At 37.9% G+C, this 14,137-nt stretch overlaps 1 protein-coding gene and 1 non-coding gene across 21 annotated transcripts in view; both read right to left on the bottom strand.

Moving 5' to 3' along the window:
* Positions 1 to 14,137, bottom strand: part of FKBP5 (FKBP prolyl isomerase 5) — a 119,062-nt gene that overhangs the window by 95,994 nt on the left and 8,931 nt on the right. Inside the window, exon 3 of one of the 20 annotated variants that reach the window (XM_078055421.1) lies at positions 5,020 to 5,176. The exons of the other annotated variants lie outside the window; for them this stretch is intronic. The gene's annotated coding sequence lies outside the window, so the exon portion shown is untranslated. The remainder of the gene's footprint in view (positions 1 to 5,019; positions 5,177 to 14,137) is intronic. 20 annotated transcript variants of the gene reach the window in all.
* On the bottom strand, positions 586 to 692 carry LOC118539074 (U6 spliceosomal RNA). Its single transcript, XR_004918939.1, has one exon. It is a non-coding gene; the product is annotated as a U6 spliceosomal RNA (small nuclear RNA).

Raw genomic sequence — 14,137 nt, 5'->3', positions numbered from 1 at the left:
TGCAACTCTTGATCTCAGGGTTGTGGGGTCAAGCCCCATGTTGGGTGTAGAGATTACTTAAAGATACAATCTTAAAAAAAAAAAAAAAAAGAGTACGGATTCTTTAAAGATTTATTTATTTGAGAGAGAGAGAGAGCACACGCGCACACACAAGCAGGAGGGGCAGAGGGACAGCGAGAGAATCTCAAGCAGACTCCCCACTGAGCGTGGAGCCCGACACAGGGCTGGATGCCACGACTCTGAGATCATGACCTGAGCGGAAATCGAGTCAGACGCTTAACCAATTGAGCCACCCAGGCGTATGGATTCTTAAACACTCTGCTTCAGTGAGAATGTTGGCTTGACAACATAGCAGCTACATGAGTGCTGTTTGGGCAAGTCGCTCAACTACTTTGTGCAATTTCCCCATCTATCATATGAAGTAACAGTAGTCACACCTCTTGGAATTCTGAGGATTAAATTAAGTAAGGGCTTTGCATGGTGTCTGTCACACAGTAAACTTTCAACATTAGTAGTTATAATTGTCATTCTGGTTTGTATTATTTTCTCTTTTTTAGGTTTTTCTTTTTTAATTGAGATATTACAAGAAATATGGGACACTTCACTAATTTGCACGTCATCCTTGCGCAGGGGCCATGCTAACCTTCTCTGTATTGTTCCAATTCTAGTACACATGCTGCCGAAGCAAGCACTGTATTATTTTCTTAAGATGATTTCTGGAAGTGGTGTCACTGGGTCAAAACCCATTAACATTTATGTGTTTGAATACATTTTGCCAACCTACATTTTAAAGGGGGTACACTAATTTTTGGTGCCAAGAGTAAATATAGGAGAGAACCAAGGGTAGCCATGCCATCATCAACATGATGTTACAGTAAATTTTTTTTAATTTAACCGATGTCTCAACTTTGCTTGTGGTCCTGAGCATCTTGAAACCCGACAGTTTTCTAGTTGTCCTATGAATCCTGTATACCTTGAGTACCTACCAAATGTGATATCTGCCCAAGACCCTACACTGGGAGCCACAATGGAACCTAAAATGAGTAAGGCCAAGGATTTTGTGTGAGGCAAAGCAAAGAAACATTTCAATTCAACTGTGATTAAGTATGAGAAAGCTACAAAGTATCTATAAGGGTAGGGAAAAGATGGCGGTTTATAAAGCAGGGAAAAGAGGGCAGTGTTCCAGCTGGTTCTTGAAGGGCGGACATTAATTTCAACTGGCAAGGGTGTGGCAAGAGTAAAATCAAGGCTGGTAAAAGAACACAGCACACAGCATATTCCAGGACTGGCTTGAGTAGAAAGTTGCTAGGGGGGAGAAGGGGGAGAGAGCAAGGCACAGGGTGCTCTAGGAGCACAAAAAGGACCCTCTAAAACACAGCCAATGTCTCCGTGAGCTGAGAGGGAGGGTTTCTCACAGGGCAAAGAGCATGCAGAAAGACACAAAGACGTAAATCATCATGACCCAGCCAAGGAACCACATGTAATCCAATTTGGCTAAAGTGGAGGGGACATGTGGAAAGGATGCAGATGATGCTAAATAAATAGGCAGAAGCTGACTGTGAAGGACTTTGTGTGCCAGAATAAAGCATTTGAACTTTATTCCAAAGGAAATAGAGAAGAGAAGCATTCTTAAGGAAAGAAGTGACAATCAGACTAGCTCAAAAAAATTTACTCTGGCAACCCTCCAACAGCTTCCCAGCTCACACAGAATAAAATCCAAAGTCCTTCTTATACTTAACACCCTACATGCTGGTCAGTGGCTATCTCTGAAACTATTTTCCTATTGCTTCTCTTCTCACTTACTCTGTTTCTGCCACACCAGCCTTCTCAGGGCTTTTGCACTTGCTGTCCCCTCTGCTTGGAACTCTCACCCCATCCCCACCCCGAGACACAAAGTTTGCTCCCTCACTTCCTTCAGGTCTCTGTTCAAATACTTTCTTATCAGAGAGGCCTTCCCTATTACCCAATATAAAAGAACAAGAAACGACAGCAATCAGCCCTACCATTTTTTCCCCTCCACTTACCACCTGGCAAATACATTTACTTGTCTATTGCTTGTCTCTCCTTACTAGAATGTAAGTTCCATGATGGAGCCTCTCTCAATAACCCTATGCTATAGGAACTGTTATTGCCATTTCCAGATGGTGAAATTAAGAGGCACAATATTGCTAGTGAACAGAGGAACCAAGTAGAATGACTCCTGAGCTTGCAACTCTAACCATTTCACGTGTGTCAGAGGTCCTGACTTTGATACTATATCATTTCCCATGAATTGGCTCCATTCTGACAAGTACTATGACAGTAAAAACCCTGAATTCACACTATGTCCTAAAAAGATATGGATTCTTACCATTGGTTATTAGCCACGTTTCAAAAGCCAGGAAACATTTTTTTAAATGATCAATTAAACTGCACAAGGTATCTGGACTTTATCCAGCAATAAGCTGTACTTTTTTCTTGTTTAGGACCCGGAGATATTAAAACAAGATGAGAACATTTTATGAAACTAAAAAGAACATAGCATATGACACCAAAACTACTTTTCCAAGACCCTTTTTCAAGTAGAATATTAACTTTAGGAATAAAATCAACTCCATCTTTAAGATGATTATTACAATTTTCTGAGTATCGCTACCAAAGGAAGAACACAGTATCTACCTGGAAAACATCAAGTAAATATTGTATCATATGCAGATACATATCCTGATTCTTTCCCTACTCCTCAGATTACTAATTTCTTCTTTCCCTGATTCTTCCAACCCATCTCCAATTATTGAGAGTACCCCTTCCCAAATGTAGTTCTCAATCAACACCTTTTCCCATCAGCTACTTCATACCAGAACTTACCACTCTTAATTCCAGCCACTACCTCTATTATAACCAAATCTAGTTATAATTCCTCTTTCTTCCCTTCTGCAGTTTTTGATCTCTAATTGCCTAACCATAAATACTTCGGTACCCCCTTTTATATCCCCACCTTTTTAAAGAAAATCAACTTTTTCAAAATTGGCCCATTCTCTATTTACTTCATTAATCTGTATTATCTGGCTGTTCTCATAGGTTTACAACTTTAACATATTTTTTCTCCATTTTATCAACAGGACCTGCTGACTGTTCACTGTGTTTCCTACTACCTTACTTTCCAAATTCGTATCTATCACCATATTCAGGGTTTTCTTCATTGCCTTCCTGAATTACCACAGTTCTCCAGCTGACCTACTTACTCCTACTTCCAGCCTATTCACTCACTTCCATTCATTGTATACATAAGGCCAGTAAAGCCTCTATCACACAGTACATTCCCAATTCGAGGACTTCTAAATAGCTCCCCAGCACAACAAATCCAAACTTCTCAAACCAGCACTCAGGGCCTTCTACCCCTTCGGAACATCACTAATAAATGTTTATCTTAAACATTCTAAGACAAAACCCGAGAAAACCAACATCTTGATCTCGCTCCTCTGATTCAGTGCAATGCACACTACAGGTCTCTAGACAATACAGATCACCATCTTCCACTTGTCTTCAACTAATTACAGAAGACAATGGGAATATATTAATCTATCATCTTCTAAACATCTCAAATTATTATGGGAAGGATTCATTTTCCCAAAAGTTGAACTCTTTTAATCAGCAAAATGAAAGTGTGTACAGTTATCAGAGAATAACACCATATTCCTAGTAACAGTTCAAAGTAGTAAAATATTTTAAATGTGAATTTGCCAATATCTATAAAAAGTTTAAGTGCAAAATATCCTTTAGCCCAGCAATACTTCCAGGAAATTACCTGTAGATACTCTCACAGAAGAAAAATTATATGCAGGATATTAAACACAACATAATTGTAATAGTGTAAAAAAAATAGGACACACACACACAAAAAAAATTAAAAATTAAAAAAAAAATAGGACACAACTAAAACTTCCTTACTGGGTTTTTTGTTTTTTTTTTTTTTCAAGTAGGCTCTATACTCGGCATGGAGCCCAAACCCACGACCTCAAGATCAAGACCTGAACTGAGATCAAGAGTTGGATGCTCAATGGACTGAGCCACTCAGGCGTTCCCCCCTTACTGGACTATTATTATACATCCCCACAATGGAATATTATGCAGCAACTAAAAATAAAGAAGCAGCTGTGTATGAATTGATATGGAAAAATGTTTAAGAATGATCTGAAGGAAGAAAAAAAGCAAGTCACAAAAAAGAATGATCTGAAGGAAGAAAAAAAGCAAGTCACAAAACAGAACATTATTATTCTATTTGTGTAAAGGAAATGCATGTATTTGTAAATGCAAGAAAATATCTAAAAAGAAACAGTAAGAAACCACTAATAGCTAATTCTGAAATGGGATTCAGGGGAAGAAATAAGGGATTTTCACTTTTTGGGGTGTGTATATATATATACATATATATTCTTTTTGTAATTGAAGTATGGTTGGACGTACAATATTAGTTTCAGTGTACAATATGGTGATTTGTTATTTACATACATTATGAAATGCTCACCATAATGAGTAGTTACCACCTGTCACCATAGAAAGTTACTACAATGTTATTGACTATATTCCCTATGCTCTACTTTACATCCCGATTTATAAGTTCGTACCTCTTAATCCCCTTCAACTATTTCATCCATCCTCCCACCCTCTCCCTTCTGGTAACTACCAGTTTGTTCTCTGTATTTATGAGTCTGTTTCTGTTTTGTTTACAGATTCTACCTAAGTGAAATCAAAGGTATGTGTCTTTCTCTAACGTCACATAATACCCTCTAGGTCCATCCCCGTTGTTGCAAATGGCAAGATTTCATCCTTTTTTATGGCTGAGTAATATTCATGTGTATCATGCCTTCTTTATCCATTCATCTATCGATGGACATTTAGGGTGCTTCCATATTTTGGCTATTGTAAATAATGCTTCAGGTGAACACACAGGTGCATGTATCTTTTCGAAACATACATATCTTTTTTAAAAAAATTATTATATCAAATTTTCACTTAAAAAGGGAAAGAAAGGGGCACCTGGGTGGCTCAGTCAGTTAAGCGTCTGCCTTCAGCTCAGGTCATGATTCCAGGCTCCTGGGATCAAGTCCAGCATCGGTCTCCCTGCTCAGCAGGAACCCTGCTTCTCCTCTGCCTCTGCCTCGATCTCTCTCTGTCTCTCATGAATAAATAAAATCTTAAAAAAAAAAAAAAGAAAGAAAAAGGGGTGCCTGGGTGGCTCAGTCTGTTATCCCTTCGATTCTTGATTTTGGCTCAGATCATGATCTCAGGGTCGTGAGACTGAGCCCCACATCTGGCTTCATGCTGGGCATGGAGCCTGCCTAAGATTCTTTCTTTCCCTCTCCCTCTGACCCTTGCCCCCCCCAAAAAAGAAAAAAACAAATAAACAACAGACTAGACTTTTTAAAAAAAATTATTTATCAATTTGAGAGAGAGAGAAACAAAGAGAGAGAGAGAGAACACAAGCATGTGAGCTTGGGTAGTGGGGAGGGGCAGAGGGGGAAGAGAATTTAAGCAGACTCCATGCCCAGCATGGAGCCTGACCACGGGGCTCAATCTCAGGACCCTGAGATCATAACCTGAGTTGAGATCAAGAGTTGGATGCTTAACCGACTGTGTCACCCAGGTGCCCCCCAAAACCAGACTCTTAAATACAGAGAACAACTGGTGGTTGCCAGAGGGGAGGTGGGTGGGGGGGATGGGTGAAATAGATGAAAGGGATTAAGAGGTACAAAATTCCAGTTATAAAATAAATAAGTCATGAAGATGAAAAGTACAGCATAGAGAATATAGTCAATAATACTGCAATAACTTGTATGGTGACAGATGGTGACTACACTTATCATGGAGAGCACTGAGTAATGCAATGAATTGTTGAATCAACATACTGTACACCTGAGGGGCACCTGGGCAGCTCAGTCAGTTAGGTGGTCAACTCATGACTTCAGCTCAGGTCATGGACTCAGTGCCAAGCCTGCTTGAGATTCTGCTTGAGATTCCCTCTGCCCCTTCCCCCACACATGCTCTCCTGCGCACACACGGGTGCTCTCTCTCTCAAATACATAAAATCTTAAAAAATATACATAGTACACCTGAAACTAATATAACATTGCATATCAATTATACTTCAATAATAAAGAAATTTTAAAAAGAAAGAAAAGGCTGTGCATAGCAAAGACTCTTAATTTTGGATGTATATAACTGATCTTGATCATTCACAGTGCAGGTAATAGGAGCTCCTCAAAATGCTTAATGAAAAACTCATCCGTTCATTCAACAATCATTTATAACATTTACTATGTGGGAAGCACTGTGCCTGACAAGACGGACATAATGGTGAACAAGAAAAACCTACACCAGGCTCTCAAAGAGCTAATAAAGGACTTTTGGTCTCTATTTTTCCCCATTTCCCCAGTAAAAGCCACTCTGACCTCCAGGTATCTGTTCTCATTACGCCCACGGTTCACCATAAAATAGATACAAATTAATAGGTTAATTATATCAAACAAAAACAAAGGCTTTAAAAAATGGACTCTTATTCTTGTCATAATTAATTTTAAAAGTTATCAGAAGCACAATTTGTAGAGAGAACAGTTCAGCAAGCACACTTTCAAATAAATAAGAAGTAACCCATATGCTAAATGAAGTTTAAAGGAAATTAAGAACATCTGAGGAGGGAAAAAATAGGAAATATTAATTTTCTCCACTAATTTATACATGTTCACTAAATTTTTGTACAATGAACATGTACTACATAAGAAGTTCTATAATATAATAGTAACATATGAGAAGAAGAATAGTAAGTTCTTGTTCTTGAAAAACTGTCTATTGCAACAACAGAGAAGCTACAACATGAAGTGCAACTTCTTATCCTTCCATCCCAGCCCCTTTGTGGTCTGGCCTTCTTGAGACTCCTTGTTTTGTCAGCCCCAAGTCCATTCCCCCCTCCCCCACCCCCCTCATCCCCCCTCCCCGCTTCTGCTAGAAACAGCATTCTGGGACTTTCCACTGGGGAGCCACTGCTCACCTCCTGGAGTGGAACCAATAATCCCCAATCTTTGCCAAGCCATTGCTTTCTATCCCCTTGGCTGCCACAATAGTTCAGAGATGAACATATGACCCTAACAGATACAAACCAAAATCAATCCTGAAAATCCAGAGGCTAATTTTAATGAGACTATTATTGATCACAATCACAGACATATAATGCAGCTAAAATTCCTGAAAAGAACATTGTAATAAATAGAATTCTCATTTAATGTGGCAGTGAAATAGTCATTAGTTACCTCTTTTGTTGAAATATACAAAAAACAGCAACAAAAATATAATATTCAAAAAATTCTCAATTCTAAGATTTAAAACTTCCTACTTGTCTCAAACAGTAAGAATGTTGAATCCATATAAATCACATCCTGTTAAAATAGGTAAGTATAGAAAGAGAAAATACAGGTTACCAGGCATATACATTAATCACATCTCCTCTGACAAAAATTTAAAAAGTAAGTTCAAAAATAAAGGTTCCTATGCATAGTATTTTATGAGGCATCTAAAATGCCACAATACCTGGAAAAAAAAAAAAAACTTCCATACATTTAACTTAAGTAATTTTGATTATTTTCAACACTAAGAAAACTACAGAATATATTAATAAATTATAGAGAAACAAAGTTCAATTCAAAATGAGAAAATAAAACTTAAGCCATCAGAACTTCCTAAGAGTAAAATGGGCTACCTTGTAACATGGAGACCTCCCCTTCCCAAAAACTAAACTAAAACCAAAACTGCAAGTCTCTGAAAATATGACATTCTTGAAGAATGTGATGGGTGTGCCAGCTGTTTTATTTCTTGAAAGCATATAGTTGAACGCATATAATACTCTGTTGCATTTTTCTCTAGCATTGCACAACTTTCCTGGCCTACAATGCACATACTACATCTATTACCATATTTAAGCATCTGACAGCATTGTTATAAGAATCCACAATACTCATCCTTAACTAAACTCATATATAAATGTTTTAGTCTTCAAATGTCCATGGATTTCAGCAGTTAAGTATCATATATGTTTTTTCCACAGTCTCAATACATTTCCTGAACTTTTAGCTTTCAGTTTCCTGTTCGTCAATGGCTACAACTCTAGAGGCAATACATAAACACACCCCAGCCATGGTATTTCCACTTTGACAATAGTGGATGAACTTAATATGACCAAACATAACTACAGTGCATATAAATGGTACATGACAGTTAACATAGCAATAACAGGAATTCAATAATTTATAAAAATGGAAATATAAATATTACTGATGTAAGAATGTTACAAAACCAACAGTCTCAATGTATAAGAACTGCAGGGCTGCTACCTAAAGAATCCTCCAAATACAAAACAAGTTGCAGATCATAAGAGACGAAAAAAATCCCTTCTCCCTTCAAAAAAATGAAGACAGGAAAAAAGAAACCAAACCATGGGAAATATAAGTAAGTGATCTGATACAAAGCTTTGAGGACATGGAAAAAAATTTTTGTATACACTTGTGGATTAAACAATTCAACTTCACAGTATTTGAAAATGATAAAGAAAAGTTAGTATTTCAGTAAAAATGGATCTAGCCCAGAAGCCTACTTTCTTTGAAGGAATATAGCAGGATAAGCAGAGGTTGCTGGGGGCATCTTTATGTAACCCATGCCTTTTTCTTTCTGTAATCATGGGAAAGAATATAGAACATTATTACCAGGTGCAAAATGATTTCATGATAAAATTATGCTTAAAGTGACTAAAAAGTACACCATGCAAATTTTCCAAATACAGGAAAGCCATCTTGCCAAAGTTAAAACAATACACTTCAAGGGAAAAAAAATAGTGTGATAATGATTTATTTGATGGCTAGGAACAGACATTATTTATATATGAGAAAAAATTACTCTGTAAAAAGGGAGTATTTATAGAGCATTTAGAGTGATCAGAAACTAAGCTTATGGCTTTATAGATCTTCCACCACACTGCATCTACACAGGAAAACAGTGTAAAAGAAAACAATATATTTCTTTAAGATTTTATTCATTTATTTGAAAGAGAGTGAGTGAGTGAGAGAGAGCATGAGCAGGCGGAGGGGGATAAGCAGACTCCCCTGCTGAGCAGGGAGCCCGATGAGATGCAGGGCTCAATCCCAGGACCCTGGGACCATGACCTGAGCCAAAGGCAGATGCTTAACCGACAGAGCCACCCAGGCACCTGAAGAACAATGTTTAAATAAGTTTCTCACCATGATGTGTGGCATATACTAAAATGTCAGAGGCTAGAGAAGATGTAAACTTAAGCGACTACTGTAATAGAAGGACAGGGTTAGAAGCTGTGAGGTGAAAGTACAACAGCTCCCAACTCTTCATGCTACTCTTACCAGCACATCAATCTGTAAAATGATAGAAACAAAAAGCCCACTTTTTTTTTGAGAAAGCTATTTATGATTACAACACTATTATATCTGTAATTTACAACTCTAAAAATGAAAGAAAGAAACCCTTTCCTCCTTAAGGCAGATTTTGGAGTCTTGGTTTCAAATATTACTTTAGGAATAGTAATGCTAACAAAAAAAAAAGGAAAAAGAAAAAGAATGCTCATCCAAGAATGTAATCACGGACTTCTCATTAAGAAGTGTGAATTACTATCCCATTTTTCCTGGTGGTAAAATTATTTTTTATCTTGGTTTTTAATAGTAATAGTAGAAAAATTGGGCTCCTGGGTGGCTCAGTCGTTAAGCGTCTGCCTTCGGCTCAGGTCATGACCAGTGTCCTGGGATCGAGCCCGGAATCCGGCTCCCTGCTCCACGGGGGGCCTGCTTCTCCCTCTCCCACTCTCCCTGCTTGTGTTCCCTCTCTCGCTTTGTCTCTCTCTGTCAAATAAATAAATAAAATCTTTAAAAAAAGAAAAATTTATCAGTAGTACTACTGTAATTTCCACCCAGATGGCTGAGAATCACACTAGGCATGACAGTAAAAAACAGCCCTAGTTTAGCTCTAAAAGGTGCAGGCCTGCTCAGTAATTACTGTGGATCTTGAACATATGACTTTACTTCCTCTGGACCTCAATGTCCTCATCTGTAAGGCAAGATGGCTGGACTAGAGGTTATTTCCCTCCCTTCCTCTGTCTCCCTGGCTCTTTCCACTTTACGGCTTTAGTGATTTAGGAACTAGCCTGGGGTTTCTGAGGACAGAGAGAAAAATCTGGAGAAAAGGAATAAAGATAATGTAAACAACTAGAATATGGAGAGAAAAAAAGTCAAAAACTCATGTTTATAAAAAGAAATGGACAAATGGTTCAGGATAGAAGATTATGAGTTTCACTGTCAAAATTAATTTGAATACAAGTTTCAGTTATATTGAAATCAGAAAAGAAAGTGAAAAATGCCAGAGATACAGACTTAAACATTATCTATAACACACAAGAATGCCTCCCAAATAACCCAAGAAATCCTCCCCACATTCCCTCAGTACATACAGAAAAGATCTCATAATACCTGGCTTATCATTCATAATTCTGCCCCAACATAATCACTATTTTCCCACAGGTTATTCCCCTCAGCCAATTTGGCTTCATCATGTCAAACAAACCTAGAATACCTCCCCTTCATTATCACTCAATGTTCTTTCTGAAATGCATTCTCTCTTCTCTCAACTTATACTAATAATTTATCATGCACTAACCATGTTTGAAGCACCATTCTCAGTGCTCGGTATGTATCAGCTCATTTAATTCTCTCAACAAACCTAGGAGGGAGGTCAAGTAACTTGCTTAAGATGACACAGCAGCAGAGCTAGGATTCCGACGCAGGCAGTCTGGCTCCAAGGAACCTGTCCTCTTAACTTGCTAACTAGTGCTTCAAAGTTCAGATCAAGTTCTGTCACCTTTCTGAAGTTCTCAGCTGCTTAGCAATTATTCCTGCCTCTTGAGTCCTTAAGTAAACCACTCATTTACCACTTACCATTAGTTGTTATTTATCTTTTGTGCACATATTCTATCTTTTCTAAGAACAGGCTCTTGTCTCATTTATTCTGTAACAACACTATTTAGAACCTAAGAGAACCTAGTATCTGAAACATAAAAGTGCTTATTAATGAAACTCTAACCACATTTAGTGTTTACTGGAGACACACAGGAGGCTCTGGGCTAAGTGCCTTCATATGTACCGTCTCATTTAATCCTCACAACTGCCCATCCTCAATATTGCAAGTGAGGAAACGAGGCTCAGAGAAGCTATATATGTTGTTCAATATCACACAGCGGTAGTGATGGTCTTACTTAAGAGACTGTACCACACTCGTAATCTGCAGTCTACCACAGAACACCTTGAAGAATCAGTCCTAACGACAAATGAGTTCAACGTGTGCCTACTCGGCAGCATGACCCCGCACACTAAGGATTCAGGACCAGAGGTACAGCTGCTGCCCTCAGGAAACTTGTAGCAGAGCAGGACTTCGGGACCAAACCCTCCCATCACTGGCAGAGTCACCATCATCGGCTTAAATATTTTAACTTATATTTTAAATCAAAATATCAGAATAATCCTGGGAAACTCTCTTCCACAACACTCATTCTCCCTTCAGGCTCCCTCACTCCCTTTATGCTTGGACTTCTCTAAGCTTTTGTATTATAGAGTAGAAAGGTTCCGTTAATCCTAACAACCATTAGGATATCTAAATTTAATTTAGTGATAGCTCAGACTCAAGGGTATATTTGATAAATTTCATGCCCATAATGAAATATGAGCAGTGAAGAACAGCTAGAAAAAAAGCAGTAGCAAAATGCAGTGAAACGAGGGATATGAAAGTCACACTGTAAAGGAAAGAAAAAGCAATAAAAGAAAATGGACACAAATAGAAGGTAGAAAGTAAGAGTCCAGCATAAATTCAGTGGAGAAACGTAGATAAATAACACTAAAATCTAGTCCATTTTAGGAATTCTGACTCCTTTATTCCTTTTCCTAACGTCAAAAGGAAATAGAAAAAAAATATAAAACAACTGAAAAATCACTTGCTGAAACAGTATATAAATTAGAGGAGTTTTTTCCTGAGAAACCATTCATTTTAGAATTTCAAAGCTGCAAAGAAACCTTAAAATACTACCTAATCCAACCCACTCATTTTACAATTAAAATAAGGCTCAGAAGGTTGATTTTAATTTGCCCAAGATCGTATAGCTACTGAATCTCACCCCAATGTCTACTCCTACCAGACTAGGGTTCCTAGAAATGTATTTTACTACTCCATTTTCCACTCTTAATAACTATTAAATTAGTTTCTGCATAAGCATCTCAGAATCCACATATTATTCCTAATTCCCTCAGAAGAAAATAACCAGATATTCTGGATTATGTAAAGCAATACAGAATTTTATTCTTTTATTCCCAAAGTCAGTAATCTCAAATTGGGTCCTGATTCTCACCAGGAGGAGATTCAAACATTTCCCAGAAAGGCAGAAAGAAAAAAGATCTCTGGAAGTTAACCAAAAGCAAGCCAAGTTGATAAACTATAATACATTTGGAAAGGAATCAGACTCAAGACCCCTGGAGGCTGGATGACAGCTAGTGGGAAAAATAATGGATATATCTTATTTTCCCGTTTCTATTTTATATCCTCTTAACTAACCATAGGCTCCTATCTTTCTGACAAACGTCAATTCCAGGAGCCTGTAAAGAAAAGAAATGAAGAGAGTATCATGTCACTTTCGGCAAAGGTGGCTTTTAGACAGGAACTATCTTGGCCAGGAAATATGGCAAGAGGGTTAAGTTTTAAGGTAAACCCATAGACTGGTACGTTTCACCTTAAAAACAGCAGGAAGTCCTGAAAATGTGTTATATACACTTAGAATTTCCTCCACTGCAAAGCACTTCAAGATATTCTGGGCTGGAAGGAACTCATCCTGGGCCATTTCTGTGGTCTAATGAAGTCTGCCGCTTACACGTTGCCCCTCCTCGATAAACTGTGGGCCCTGCCAGCCACTGTACTCCAGGTTATCTGAGCTGAGTGATTTTGAAGTCTTATATAGAACCTTAGTTTAAATACAGTGAACACCTAGGCCTTAAAAATGATGTCTTGGCCTATAGAAGGCTGACTGAAGTTTTCTGGAAGGGAAGAAAATGCCTTAGTTTACCTTAGGAACATAGCTTACTTTTCACATATATGAAGTTCATTATAGATTAGGTATAATCTCCTGTTTTAACATGTTAACCAAATTAGAATTATTGTACTGAAAATGAAAAGGACAAAAAGATAAAGAGAATCATTATAAAGTTAGAAACAAACTGTTTTAGTGACTCAATGAGCTTAGGAAGTAAGAGTAAAAATGACCAACAAGATTAATGAAGTTTTTTTTTTTTTTAAAGATTTTATTTATTTATTTGAGAGAGAGAGAATGAGAGAGCGCACATGAGAGGGGGGAGGGTGAGAGGGAGAAGCAGACTCCCTGCCGAGCAGGGAGCCCAATGCGGGACTGGATCCAGGGACTCCAGGATCATGACCTAAGCCGAAGGCAGTCGTTTAACCAACTGAGCCACCCAGGCGCCCCAAGATTAATGAAGTTTTTAACAGCTGAAGAGGAAAACTGGGAAGAGCTTTTCAGCTGCAGGGGAGGGGAGGGGAGGGGAGGGGGTCCCGGTGTGCAGCTGCTACAGAGGTGGTATTTAAACATATTTAGTTTCAAGACATAGGTGAAAATTTGGGCCTCAAGTTTAGACAGAAGATACAGATTTGTGGTCTAGAAAGCAGAGTAATGATTAAGTTTTTAGAGAAAGAGGTGGTTATGGAAAAACATTTAAAACAACAGCATTCCTCAGATAATACACTTTGAAGATAACCTAACCTTCCAGATGAATAATACTTATCATACAGATATGGAATATTTGGACTGCTTTGTTCTAAATGAAAAGCTAAAAAATTAATTTTTTTTCTCAGGCTATGAATTGACAGAAAAAAGCTAAGGATTAAAACAGCTTCATAACTACTATTTGTCCAAAGTCTTCTGAAGTTTCTCTATTTGTAACAAAACTTTTGGAAAAAATGGAGAGAAAAATCTGATGCACCAATACTACTACTATTTTACAATAGTGGTGAGAACTTAAAAGTACATTAACCAAAATGCTGA

Source organism: Halichoerus grypus, chromosome 9, assembly GCF_964656455.1.
Source record: "Halichoerus grypus chromosome 9, mHalGry1.hap1.1, whole genome shotgun sequence".
NCBI lineage: Eukaryota > Metazoa > Chordata > Mammalia > Carnivora > Phocidae > Halichoerus > Halichoerus grypus.
This window is presented reverse-complemented; position numbering and strand designations above follow the sequence as displayed.